This window comes from Staurois parvus, unplaced genomic scaffold (genome assembly GCF_062004578.1).
Source record: "Staurois parvus isolate SC_StPar_1 unplaced genomic scaffold, SC_StPar_1.0 ptg001062l, whole genome shotgun sequence".
NCBI classification, from domain to species: Eukaryota; Metazoa; Chordata; class Amphibia; order Anura; family Ranidae; genus Staurois; species Staurois parvus.
Window position 1 is genome coordinate 1,019,152 of NW_028318858.1, and position 14,403 is coordinate 1,033,554.

Genomic DNA, 14,403 nt, shown 5'->3' on the forward strand with positions numbered 1-14,403 from the left:
GTTATCGCTCTCACTTTCTCATACTGGTCACTGGAAGTTCAACATGGCACATCATGGCAAAGAACTCTCTGAGGATCTGAAAAAAAGAATTGTTGCTCTACATAGAGATGGCCTAGAAGATTGCCAAGACCCTGAAACTGAGCTGTAGCACGGTGGCCAAGACCATACAGCGGTTTAACAGGACAGGTTCCACTCAGAACAGGCCTCACCATGGTTGACCAAAGTTGAGTGCATGTGCTCAGCGTCATATCCACAGGTTGTCTTTGGGAAATAGACATAGGAGTGCTGCCAGCATTGTTGCAAAGGTTGAAGGGGCGGAGGGGGTCAGTCTGTCAGTGCTCAGACCATACGCCACACATTGCATCAAATTGGTCTGCATGGCTGTTGTCCCAGAAGGAAGCCTCTTCTAAAGATGATGCGCAAGAAAGACGGCAAACAGTTTGCTGAAGCCAAGCAGACTAAGGACACGGATTACTGGAACCATGTCCTGTGGTCTGATGAGACCAAGATAAACTGATTTGGTTCAGATGGTGTCACGCGTGTGTGGCGGCAACCAGGTGAGGAGTACAAAGACAAGTGTGACTTGTCTACAGTCAAGCATTGTGGTGGGAGTGTCATGGTCTGGGGCTGCATGAGTTCTGCCAACACTGGGGAGCTACAGTTCATTGAGGGAACCATGAATGTCAACATGTACTGTGACATACTGAAGCAGAGCATGATCCCCTCCCTTCGGAAACTGGGCCGCAGGGCAGTATTCCAACATAACAACCCCAAACACACCTCCATGACAACCACTGCCTTGCTAAAGAAGCTGAGGGTAAAGGTGATGGACTGACCCAGCTTATCCCAGACCTAAACCCTATTGAGCATCTGTGGGGCATCCTCAAACAGAAGGTGGAGGAGCACAAGGTCTCTAACATCCACCAGCTCCATGATGTCGTCATGGAGGAGTGGAAGAGGACTCCAGTTGTAACCTGTGAAGCTCTGGTGAACTCCATGCCCAAGAGGATTAAGGCAGAGCTAGAAAATAATGCTGGCCACACAAAATATTGAGACTTTGGGCCCAATTTGGACATTTTCACTTAGGGGTGGACTCACTTTTGTTGCCAGCGGTTTAGACATTAATGGCTGTGTGTTGAGTTATTTTGAGGACAGCAAATTTACACTGTTATACAAGCTGTACACTGACTATGGTATATTGCAGCAAAATGTCATTTCTTCAGTGTTGTCACATGAAAAGATAGAATAAAATATTTACTAAAATGTGAGGGGTGGACTCACTTCTGTGACATACTGTATATATATATATTACAAGCAAACACATTGTGTGTGTGTTTAAGGCTGGGTTCACACCGATGTGGTTCAGAATTTGCAGCGTTTTCTGTGGGAATTCCGCACCGCATCACAATTGCCCCCCGTTCATGTGAACCGCTGCGGGTGTGTATGTTAAGTTAAAGTGGAGTTCCACCCAAAAGGGGAAGTTCTGCTTTAAAGATTGGTCCCCTGCTCCCCATTAAGGATTGGCACCTTGGGGGAGCGGGTACCCGCATTTGACAGGTACCTGCTCCTACTTCTGCTGCGAACGCCTAGGCAATCGGAAGTGGAAGTTGTCCTCCTACCCTCCCTCCCCAAAGTCTTGTGGGACACGTGACAGGTCCCAGAAGACGACGGGGCCATTCAGGAAGTGCAGTGCTACTCGTGCATGCGCAGTGGGTACCTGGCTGAAGCCGCAAGCTGTCACAGCTGGGTGCCCACACTGAAGATGCCGGTGCCTGGAATACAGGATGGCCGATGAAACGGGCTGCGGCGGGGGCAATGCTGGATAATGGGACAGGTCAGTGGCTATTTTTTAAAAGTCCGCAGCTACAGTTTTTGTAGCTGCTAACTTTTTTATTTTTTTACAGAGTGAGTGGAACTCCGCTTTAACAACACCCTGAAATTGGTCGGCAAAATGTGCGATGTGCAGAATCGTATCACATAGGTGTGAATACCCATGCACTCTGATTCTAGTGCAGACCCAAAAAAAGGGTCTTGCACCTTTTGGGTGAGGTGTGATTAGAACCGTACAAAATGTATGGCTCCGATCGCACCGTACACAAATCGCATGAGATTTGCACTGGAATGCAGTGCGGTTCCTGTACGAATTACATGCTGCACCGCATCAGTGTGAACCTGGGCTCAAAAGTCTTAATATTTGGTACTTGTACAGTATAGGAGGGGTGGACTGACAACTCATGGGGCCCCTGTGTCCTTACCCAATCTCAAAAAAGCTTATGAAAAAGGTACCAGGGGCATCTCATGGGGCCCCCTACTGACCCCGGACCCTCAGGCAGTGCCCAAGTTTCCAAATGGTCAGTATGCCCCTGCAGTATATTGAATTTTCTCTCTATATTTAAATATCAAATATAAGGAAGCACATAATATACAAGATTTAATACTATACACAATTTGGATTATATTAAAAAATCAAACCCACATCCAATTTAATAAGAACATATATGAAAACACAAACCCCATGTAAACTATGAACAGACATTGTATGAATGTAATGTACACATATGACACAGACGTGAGAGAAGCACATCTCGGTATAAAGCGCTCCATTGCGGGGACTGGGAAGACGGTGGAGCCACCATAGGTCGGGGATCTCCAGGGTGAGGTGAGGGTGACAGCGGACCGTACAGGAAAGGACAGTTGGAAGTGGCAGTGTTGCCGGTCAGCGATCAATAAATCAATATAATAGATTGTCTTCCTCCCATAAACCGAGTTGTAAATCACCAGCCAATCAGCAGTGAAGGCAGGGCGGCCCAGGGAGAAGGGGAGGCCGGAGCAACCAATCAGAGGCGGCTTTACAATCCCACTTGTAGAACTTGGCAGGGTGAGCGCAGGTCAGGCTGTGTCGGAGATCGGCGGAAGGCTGGACCGGGGACCGGAGGGGGGGTGTCACCTGTCATCGGGATCTGTAGCGGGGGATTCCTCCGGGACTGGATCGGTCAGAGCCGGGCGTGTACAGGTAAGAGCCGCTCCTGGTGTGTGCTGGGGGGGGGGGGGGGGCGGCATAGGAGGAGACTCCCTTGCTGGGACAAAGCACGGAGAGGAGAGCGGTGTGGGATGGGGGGCGAGCCTTCCTTCCCCGGCAGGTGCGGGACGTGGATGTAGCGCTGTGTGTCCGGGTACATTGCACCCACCTGCCTCTCATCTCTCTATAGGTTGTAGGAAACTCATTCCTTCTATTATCGCAGCTTACCAATTCTTACATGTCACGCCTGCGTTCGGTTTTCTTGGCTTTCTTTCCTCTGTTTTCATTTGGTGATCCATTCAGAAAGTCTGTTGTTTTTCAAAAGAACAAGCTCTCCTGCAGAATGTATCCGTGACATACCATTACCACTGACAGGGGTGCTTACAATGATCAGTTTGTATTCTTTATGTAAAACCTTTATCCCAAAAGGAGAAAAACTGTTTGCTGGGACTAATTATAAAGTGTTATCTGTAGTTTTGCGTCAGTTTGTTAGTGTATTTAAATCTGCCAGTACATCTAAGGCTTCATGTACATGAGCCTACCCTGACCTCCGGCAATCGCAAACCGCGGCCAAACCGCGGCCTAAGGCTGCATGTACACGAGCAGCTGCTAAACTCAAGTTTTTTTGGGGTTTTTTTGGGGGTTTTTTGCCAAAGCTCCTAAACTCCATTACATAAAAGTCTGTGTGTCCATGTACATATAGGCTTTTTTTTTTATTTTATTTTATACATTTTTTGCATAGTAGCCAAAATACGTACAATATGAAGTATAGAAAAGTTACATAGCAAATGGCAGTGTATGAGTCAAACATAACCAATAATCAAGTAAATAAACAGCAGCATGGTAAAATACATATAGGCTTTTAGCAGAGTTTAGGAGCTGCCGCATTTAGGCGAGGTTAAACCTCCCTCTCCTAAACACAGAAGAATCGCATTCATGATGGGAACGTTGTGACCACCGACCATGGCAAAATGCATGTGCCACATTTTTTGCCGCGAATTGCGGTTTCCTGTGGCCAGGGTAGGCTCGTGTACATGAAGCCTTATACAGCAGGTGTGTTACTGGCCAGATCAAAAGCGAGGGAAAAAGCTTTAACAAAAAAAAAAAAAAGAAACCTGGATGCAGCCACCACCACATCTAATGACTAGTAAGCTGCAATATGTTACATTTTTGACATTCATTTATATGCCAAAAGAAAAAAAAGCTGCTTGCTGTAACTGATTATAAAGTGTTAGCTGGAGTTTGACTTCAATTTGTTAGTGTATTTAAATCTGCTAGTACATCTAAAAATTCCCACCCCCAGACTGATAATGCTGCTGTACAAAGTTGCCCCCCTGTGCTCCTTTATGCAGAGTGGGGGCGCTCTAATACAGGAAGTGTGTTACTGGTCAAATCACTGGGTGAAACGGCAGGTGGGGGGAAAAAAGCCTAAAAAAAACTAAAGCAACTGCCTCATCTAATGATTGGCAAGCGAGCTATTACATTTTTTGCTTTTGGGTTTAATACCGATTAAAATGCATTTTTATTTGTTGGCCAATTTAAAGTAGACCAGGGGCTTGTTGCTGTGTACTAGAGCACCATTCATAACCTAAGCATTCCATATCTCCATTCCAAATCCCATGGTGTTCAGTTGTGTCTGTTCACACCCGAGTGTCGTGCCGCTGGATGCTCAAAAAAGTACATGAGTACTTCCTCTGGATCAGCTGTGGGCATAGGATTATAACTTTTTTTTAATGGTTGAACTGGATGGACTTTTTTGTCTTTTTTTCAGCCAGACTAACTATGTGTATTTTAGCTCTACAAATGTTTTGGGCATTCTAGATTAAAATGTGAACACCTGAAAAACATGCTTATCACATATTTTCCACCTAGTAACACGCTTTCCATTGGCTAAAAAATAGTAAAAATGTTCACAAACACCTCTGAAAAACCGAACATCCTGTGATTATCAGTGCTGCCTAAAAATGCCAACCTGTGCCCATCAGTGCTGCCTATCAATGCCGCCTATCACTGCAGCTTCATCAACATACATCAGTGAAGAAGAACAATTACCAGTTTGCAAAATTTTATATTGGTAACAAAAACTTTTTAAAAAATCGGGCTTTTTTCCTTTGTTTAGCAAACAATAAAACACCCAGTGGTGATTAAATACCACTAAAAGAAAGCTCTATTTGTGTGGACAAAATGATTACAAATGTCATATGGGTACAATGTTGCATGACTGCACAATTGTCATTCGAAGTGCGACAGCGCTGAAAGCTGACAATTGGCCTGGGCAGGAAGGGGGTAAAAGTGCCCGGTAGACAAGTGTTAAAGAGGAACTTCAGCTTGATTTTTTTTTTTTTCTTTTACAAATACTGCCGGGGTCCAGTGTTGTCTTCCCACAGCCGGTTCTTCTCACCATTGTAGGTTGCTGGCGCTGCCATCTTGGATACGGAAGCTGGCTGTGGCTTTCTAAGGAACCACAGCTGGCTTCCCACTACACATGAGTTGAGCTCACACATAAGTTTGTGTATGGCCCTACAGCCTTTGTGTTTTTGTGTTTTGTTTTTTTTTTGTCTTTTTGTTTGTGTTTTAGTTTCTTTTCTTCTTCCGTCCTTTTTTTTTGTTTGTTTGTTTGTTTCATTGTTTTGTTCTTTTCTTGTCATTTGTTTCCCAATAGGCTTAATATATATCCTTGTTAGATCCAATACATTAAATAAATGCATGCAGGCCTGGGAGGCAGGCTTTACTAGGGGTGTGGGTAAGTGTGCTAACCCATAGCTACAAGCATGAATACATATTCTGTTTTTAAACATCCTTTAAAGGCGATCCAAGAGGGAGGTGTTCTTTAGTCCTAAGGCTAAGTTTGGACTTCTGGCTAAACTGCTGGGCCTTTGAAAAGTGATCTGCATTTGAATCACTTTTCATAGGCGTTTGACAGACGCTGAGGAGGCGTTCTGATGTCTTCTCATTGCCTATTTTAACACCATAAATGTTGAAAATGCATGCAATTCGCAAAATTGCAGGATGTTTGTGATGCATCTACATTCACTTGAATGTGTTGTGTTTTGCAGCAGTGCTGCCCAGCAAGTACAACAGGAGCGATTATTTTTACTGCAGGCTCAAAGCATTGCACCTGCATCATTTATTTTTATTTATTTCAGGTACTTATATGGCGCTATCAATTTACGCAGCGCTTTACGTACATATATTGTACATTCACATCAGTCCCTAAATCTCAAGCGTACAATCTAAAGTCCCTAACTCACATTCATGCATAAACATACTAAGGCCAATTTAGACAGGAGCCAATTCACCTACCAGCATGTCTTTGGAGCGTGGGAGGAAACCGGAATACCCAGAGGAAACCCATGCAGTCACAGGGAGAACATGCAAACTCCAGGCAGGTGGTGCCGTGGCTGGGATTCAAACCAGTGACCCTAGTACTGCCAGGCAGAAGTACTAACCATTTCGCCACTGTGCTGCATCATGTAAACACCACTGTCTGCTGCCTATGCAGCTTTAGAGACTTGCTTTGGGGGTGCTTAAAATGCTTACCCACATGTTTTTAATGGACTGCAACAAGTCCTAACACAGCTCCTGTCCTAGGGTGACAACACTGCTCCCCCCCATAGACATAGTACAGTATGTGTTGTCACCCTAGAACAGGAAGTGTCTTAGCATTAGTAACCAATTTCACTTTGTTGCCTGGAAATTTGTCTTTTTAAAATTTTTTTACTTACCTTTACAAAATAATATCACTATTTAATTACATGGTTTTTATTTAGCAACTAAATAAGTAATTAAGTAGTACACTTCATTTTTTTTTTGTTTTGTTTTGTGTCGCTTAATTGCAGATTTGATTGTCTTTTAAATTACAGTGCAGATATTTTTATAATCCTTCAAATCAAATATTGTTCACCAGGAAAAGGTGATGCGATAAAACTGATTTGGGCTGGTGTGCGTTGTGAAGGGATGGTGTGGTGCATTATTGCAGCTCGTCACACTTTTCTTTTTTTCTCCAACTGACATTTCATTCAATACTAGGCAATGCAGCAGATTATGATGACATGCAAGGAGGAGCATCGCAAACACACTGCATTTTTATGCAATGCATCTGTATGGTGTGAATATTGGACTGTTTTTTCTATAGATGGAAGATGATCGGATAATTTTAAATCTTTGGAGTGATATACTTGTCAGTGCTTGAGAAATTGCTGTAACCAGATCGCGAATACGCCTAAATAAAAATCTGGAGCCTTTTCTTTTATTAGCATTTTCAGAAGGAGATCAGCAATGCCATCCTCCTTATTTCTCTTATGAGTTTTCATTAAAGTGGTTGTAAACCCTAACATATACCCAGTGAAGTGAGTGGCCTCAGGTTGTCAATCGCAGGCTGTGCCCTACCCTGTCACCATTTTTTCTCTTGGTGTGAGGAAAACTCATCAGAAGTAACTAAGGCTGATAGCAGAGGAATGAGGCAGCAGGCAGAAATAACACATTGCTCAGGATTGTGACAGCACATACTATGGAGGGATATGCATTATTCATATTTCATGTTTGAGGTTTACAACCACTTTAAAGAATAAATATTCTTTTCAGCAGCTTAATGCTTACAGTACCCCTTACCAGGGGTGGACTGACAACTCATGGGGCCCCTGTGTCCTTGCCCAAACTCAAAAAAGCCTATGAAAAAGGTACCAGGGGCATCTCATGGGGACCCCCTACTGACCCTGGGCCCTTGGGCAGTGCCCGAGTTTCCAAATGGTCAGTCCACCCCTGCCCCTCACCCTCCCCTAGCTTTACCCCCTCGTATATATATTGTGTCCAGCTTGGATACCCTGGAGTGATATTTTTCATGAAGGTGCCTGTATAATCCCAGCTATGACATATCTATGACTTGAGACAATGCAAGGTAAGTGACCACTGAGCACCAATAATGGTGTGCCATTCCTGTCACTTACCACAGATACAGGGGCTCCATATCTCTTGGTCGCAGGGGCACCATTTTTCAAATAGTATTGAAACCTAAGCAATACTTTTTTGCCTTGGTTCTAGTTATATTTTAAAATGTATGTAAACTCTAACCATAAACTTCTCTTATTTGCTTCCTTTTCATCTGTCGAATATACCATTGGACACATTTTTTTTTAGATCTCTGATAGGTGAAAAAAAAGACCAGAAATCCAGAGCTGTCTTTTGCTGCAGACATCCTGTGTTGTGTCAAGAGTACTCCTAGTTCTCATCTTGTACTACAGAATGTTTAGCCTTTACGTTGTGGAGATCTGACAGTGGGAGTGGTTGAGTAGTTTAGCAAAAGACACTAGGCAGGGCTGACACCACATAGTCCACATAAAATGCTGTGTGTTGTCAGCCCACAACAGGACTGGAAATCTTGGTGCATTTCTGACCAAATACATAGAAATTGATGTGTATTGCATATACTGTATTTACTGCATATCCCTTTTTTTTCCTCCTGTCATATACTTTAAGCCCCTTAGTCAGGGGTTGAATCTATTTACTTTACAGTTAACTTTACCATCAAGGAGGGGGTACCTATTGTGGTGTTACACTTGAAATAAAAAAAAACAAAACATATATATAAAATTTCAACTTAGGATGGTGAAGTGACACACCCTGTAAACTGCGTTTTTGTTTCAGTAATTAGAGAACTTGTACTTTGTTTTGACAGGTAATAATATTCCGTATTATTCAGATGCTGAGCCTTCCATTATCCCTGTAAAATAATTACATATTGTCTACATAATAAAGCTCTAATGTGTATTGAAGCCGAGTGAGAAGGGTGATTTTACTGGATCTTTAAAGCAAATCCATGGGTTGGTTTAGATACAATAAGCTAACTCCTTTCTTTTAGGACAGGGATCTTCAGCCCATCGGATATGTGTTTTCATCTTCTCTGGCCGAGCACCATGATAGCTGCAAATCCTGGGGTGCTCTGTAAGGTTAATTTCATCTAGAGGGTTCATGGTTGCCATGTAGATCCACCCCCCGTACCATTGGCTAAGCATTCCTGTTGAGTAGTGAGGTCCAGGAGCATATTTATCACAAGGCATTTGCCTAGGGCGGCATTTTTCAGGGGGCAGCACCCCAGAAAAAGGGGGCAGCATTCAATTTTTGTGTTGCCTAGGGCAGCACAAAATCTAAATACACCACTGGTGAGGTCCCCTATCACATTGGTGGTAAACGGGAAGGTACAGGGCTGGAGCTACAGTAAACATACAAACTCTTGTTTATAAATTTCACCCCTAAATTTAGAGTTATTCTGTAATTGATTCCATTCTTCTCTTTGGATGCTATATAAAGATGAAAACATGCAGGCACTTGGAAAAACTACTCTGAGCTACCCATCCTTAACTAGCTGCACTGTTATCCTGAGAGGCTGTTCTATGACGTCTTCTCATTCATCACTGAACACAACCAATCATAGTTCCGGCCCACTGTGCGCGGCCCTGGTACCAATCACAGCAATCACATGTCTGTTGTCATTAATAGCTTTCAATCCGTTGTATACTATTGTGATCTCTGTGATTGGGCACAGTGATAACTTGGTACAGAGACCAGTCAAAGCGGACTTGTGCCATGTCATAGCTGTGGCCACTCGCAGCATCATAGTAGTAAAGGTTTCATGAATGAAACCTGTGAACAGTGTTAGAGATTTCTTATTATTATACAGGATTTTCACAGTGCTTTACAGTATAAAGAGAGACAGTGCATTTGCAATATAATAAAATACAAGAGGATTAAGAGGGCCCTGCTCATAAGAGCTTACAATCTAATATGGTGGGGCAAGTGGTACAAAAGGTAATAACTGCAGGAGATGAGCTGACAGAAGTAAGCAAAGTTTAGCTGTACAATGATCATCGCTGTAATAAGCAATCATGGTACCGATCACTGCCTCTGTTCATAAAGATGTTAAGACAAGGAAGGAATCTGCATCCAGCCAGCATCCTACTCAGCAGCCAGTGGGAGAGGGTAGGGGGAAACCAGACAGCGCTGCAGGAAATGTGGGACACCAGGGGATCACACCGAGGCCAGATCACAACAGGAGATGGATAGGAGGGGTGGCAGGGCAGCATTTAGAGGAACTGGTTCTCTCCATTTTTCCATCTGCAGCCACTGAAAAGCTGCAGGAAGAAAATGGAGTGCAACAGTTCATCTACATTGCCTAAAGTATTGGGACGCCTGCCTTTACACGCATATGAACTTTAATGGCATCCCAGTCTTAGTCCGTAGGGTTCAATATTGAGTTGGCTCACACTTTGCAGTTATAACAGCTTGAGCTCTTCTGGGAAGGCTGTCCACAAGGTTTAGTAGTGTGTCTATGGGAATGTTTGACCATTCTTCCAGAAGTGCATTTGTGAGGTCAGGCACTGATGTCAGACGAGAAGGCCTGGCTCACAGTCTCTGCTCTAATTCATCCTAAAGGTGTTTTATCGGGTTGAGGTCAGGATTCTGTGTAGGCAGTCAAGTTTCTCCACCCCAAACTTGCTCATCCATGTTTCTCTGAACCTTGCTTTGTGCACTGGTGCGCAGTCATGTTGGAACAGGGAGGGGCCATCCCCAAACTGTTCCCACAAAGTTGGGAGCATGAAATTGTCCAAAATGTCTTGGTATGCCGATGCCTTAAGAGTTCCCTTCACTGGAACTAAGGGGCCAAACCCAACCCCTGAAAAACAACCCTCCACCGTAATCCCCCCTCCACCCAACTTTACACTTGGCACAATGCAGTCAGGCAAGTTCCGTTCTCCTGGCAACCACCAAACCCAGACACATCCATGGAATTTCCAGACCGAGAAGCGTGATTGGTCACTCCAGAGAACACATCTCCACTGCTTTAGAGTCCAGTGGCGGTGTGCTTTACACCACTGCATCCGACGCTTTGCATTGTACTTGGTAATGTAAAGCTTGGATGCAGCTGCTCGGCCACAGAAACTCATTCCATGGAGCTCTATATGCACTGTTGTGCTAATCTGAAGGCCATATGAAATTTGGAGGTCTTTAGCTATTAACTGTGCGGACAGTTGGCGACTTCTGCACACTGTGCTCTTCTGCATGCGCTGACCCGCTCTGTCATTTTTACGTGGTCTACCACTTCGTGGCTGAGTTGCTGTTACTTCCACCTTGTTATAATATCACTAACCATTGACCGTGGAATATTTAGTAGCAAGGAAATTTCATGGATGGACTTATAGCAAAGGTGGCAACCTATCGCGGTACCACGCTTGAATTCACTGAGCTCCTGAGAGTGACCCATTCTATCACAAATGTTTGTAGAAGTAGTCTGCATGCCCAGGTACTTGATTTTATACACCTGTGGCCATGGAGGTGATTGGAACACCTGAATCCAATGATTTGGAGGGGTGTCTTAATACTTTTGGCAATATAGTGTATATGCCTCCCCCACCACCCTTCCTATCCAGGGGAGCTGCATGGGACCCTCAAGGGCATGGGGCTGGGTCTTATTTGCTACCCCTGTACGTATGCCCCTAGTGCTCATACTGACCCGTGTCCACAGCCAAAAATGCCTACAATGGGCACGTGAGCATCAGAACTGGACGACTGAGCAGTGAAAAAAGGTGGCCCAGTCTGATGAATCCCATTTTGTGTGTGTGTGTGTGTGTGTGTGTGTGTCCATCCTGGGGAAGAGATGGCACCAGGATGCGCTATGGGAAGAAGGCAATCGGTGGTGGCTTAGAGGATCTGCTACTGACAGTTTGGTGTGAGATACCACAGCATACCTTAAGAGATCTAGTGGAGGCCATGACTTGACGGGTCAGGACTGTTTCAGAATCAGGTGGGTGGTCATAATGTTATAGCTGATCTGTGTATATTTGACACATGAAAGGAAATCCCCAGAGAACAGGCAAACTCCATGTGGATACTGTCCTGGCCAAGATTCAAACTAAGGACACCAGTTTCTGCAACTACCAGACTGATAAATGGGGTGGAAAAGTGCCAAAAAGTGAATTTTTCCCCTACAAATTTTTTGGAAGCAGCTTTTCACCTTCTACAAGTCCATGATTTAGACTCTTGTGACAGGTGCACTTTGTGTTACAAAAATGGTTTACTTTATCAAGGTGAAAGTTGATTATTTTTTTTTTTTTTCTGTTTGCTTTGTGACAAGAAAAATCCATCGAGTGTAAATATTTTCTCTGATGTCCGCCAGCTCTTCCTTGGTGTTCTAACAGGTGTGTATGTGTGTGGCCGTTCACCCAAACCCGTCACACCAAAAGTGTCAAAGCCGAGGCTGACAAATTCCCAACACATTTCTTTTTATCAGACATTAAGTAAAAGTGATCCTGTCTAATATACTGATAAATCCTGTTAGTAGCTAGTTAGGAGAAAAAAAAATATGTCCTGACAAGCAAGCATGGAAGGCTTCTTTGCTCCCTATAGAATCCTGTTAAACATTGGTGTGAAATTTCGACACATGGTATCAAACTGTCAGAAGGGATAGTGCTGACAAACAACTTCCCCTACCTTGAGGGGAGTAACTTACACAGATGTTACACATAATCCTGCCTGACGCTTGTCTACATATCACAAAGAAGGGAGAAGATACTCGGAAAAACCCTGAACCAGTTCAGCAACGCAGATTGTGTGCCAGTAAAGGGACATTGGTAAGTAATCACCGGAGAACATGCATGCTCTGTGACCTAGTGTCCTGGCCGAGAGCAATGCAAAAGTGGTCAAATATTTATTTATTTTTTAATTTTAACTTCCATTGGTTGTTCAAACTTCACATGTTGGCAGAGCAATTGAGTTCTTGATAAAGGAAAGTTGAAGGCTGTTCAATATTGAGGGTCTCCCACTGCATGGTTTGACTTCAGTGCTGGTTTCCCCTTTCATCCATCTGTGCGCATTGCTCTGGGCAATGGTGTCCTCTCCGTAAACTTTCTGTAGACATTGTACAGCCTGCACCCCTCCATCAAGAACTCAATGACAGCAGATTTCCATTGGGAATCCATTATTTACCTGCAATGAGGAAAAAAAAAAAAGAAGAGTTCTACCAACGTGAAATCTGATTGACCTATGTAAGTTAATAAATATGCACATTTTTTATTACTTTTGGTACAGCCCTCATAATAACACCCCATGTTAACTTAAAGTGATTCTAAAGGTTCATTTTGGTTGTTTTTTTTTGGGTTTTTTTTCTTTGTTTTTTTCAAACATGTCATACTTGCCTGCTCTCTGCAATGGTTTGCACAGAGCAGCCCTGATCTGCTTCTCTGGTCCCCTGTTGGCACTCCTGGCTCCTCCCCCCCCCCCCCCCCCCCCGATCAGTGGCCCTAATAGCAAGCTGCTTGCTATGGGGGCACTGGTGCATGCTTGCTCCTGAGCCCCGCTCCATAAGACACATATAGCAGCGGTTTTGCCCTGTTCTCTTCCATAGTGCTTGACATCATTAGGAACCAATGGCTCCTGCTGCTGTGTCTCAGCCAATGAGGAAAGAGAGACTCGGGACTGCCAAGGTTCATGAGCACATCACTGGATTGTGAGGGGGCTCGGGTTAGTATAAGGGAGAGGCTGTACGGGGATGCTGCACACAAGGTTTTTTACGTTTATGCATAGAATACATGAAGCTAAAAAATACTTCTGCCTTTACAACTGATTTAAGGCAATATTAAACCCAAAAGCAAGCATTTTTTTTATATTGCAGCTTACCAATTCTTAAATGTGATGGCTGCATTTGTTTTCTTTTTTCAGTCTTCTATTTTCATCTGATAATCCTGCCAGGAAGGCTCTTCTCAAACACTCACGCTCTCCAGCAGATTGTATCAGTTTACATGGATAAATAATCCATTTACCACTGGCAGGGGTGGTTAAAATGATCAGCTTTTATTTATGTAAAACCTTTATCCCAAAAGGGGGGGGCTGTTGCTGTAACGTACATTTTCGCTGCAGATTGGCTTCAATTAGTTACTGTTTTTAAATCGGCTAATACATTGAACAGCCCCCTCCCCCCCGATTGACAATGCTGCTATTTACTGTGCCTCCTATGCTCATTCATCCAGAGTTGTGTCTCACTAACACACGAGGTGTGTTACTGGCCAGATCATCAGTTGAAAACAGAAGTAAAATCCAAATAAAAGAAAACAAATGCAGCCACCACTTCTGTGATTGGTAAGCTGCAATATATTATAATTTTTGGATTTTATACTGCTTTAGAGCTGCCATATACAACTTGAATTTTGGGCAATTCCTGCTGAATTGTCTAAAATTTGAGCTGTGGGTGCCTCTGTCAGCTCAACAAAAATTGATTGTTCAACGTTTATTGAAGGAGTCGGGCAGAAAATTGTTGGCAGAACAGCAGCATCCAATCGGATTATTATACAGGATTTATATCACACCAATATGGGGCAGCGCAGTGGCTTAGTGGT

The 14,403-nt window shown here is 43.7% G+C and overlaps 1 protein-coding gene across 2 annotated transcripts in view; it reads left to right on the forward strand.

The window, feature by feature from the left end:
- Positions 1–2,854: 2,854 nt before the first annotated feature.
- The window catches only part of FZD6 (frizzled class receptor 6), a 96,032-nt gene continuing 84,483 nt past the window's right edge, over positions 2,855–14,403 (forward strand). For both annotated transcript variants that reach the window (XM_089658291.1, XM_089658290.1), the window contains exon 1: positions 2,855–3,013. The gene's annotated coding sequence lies outside the window, so the exon portion shown is untranslated. The remainder of the gene's footprint in view (positions 3,014–14,403) is intronic.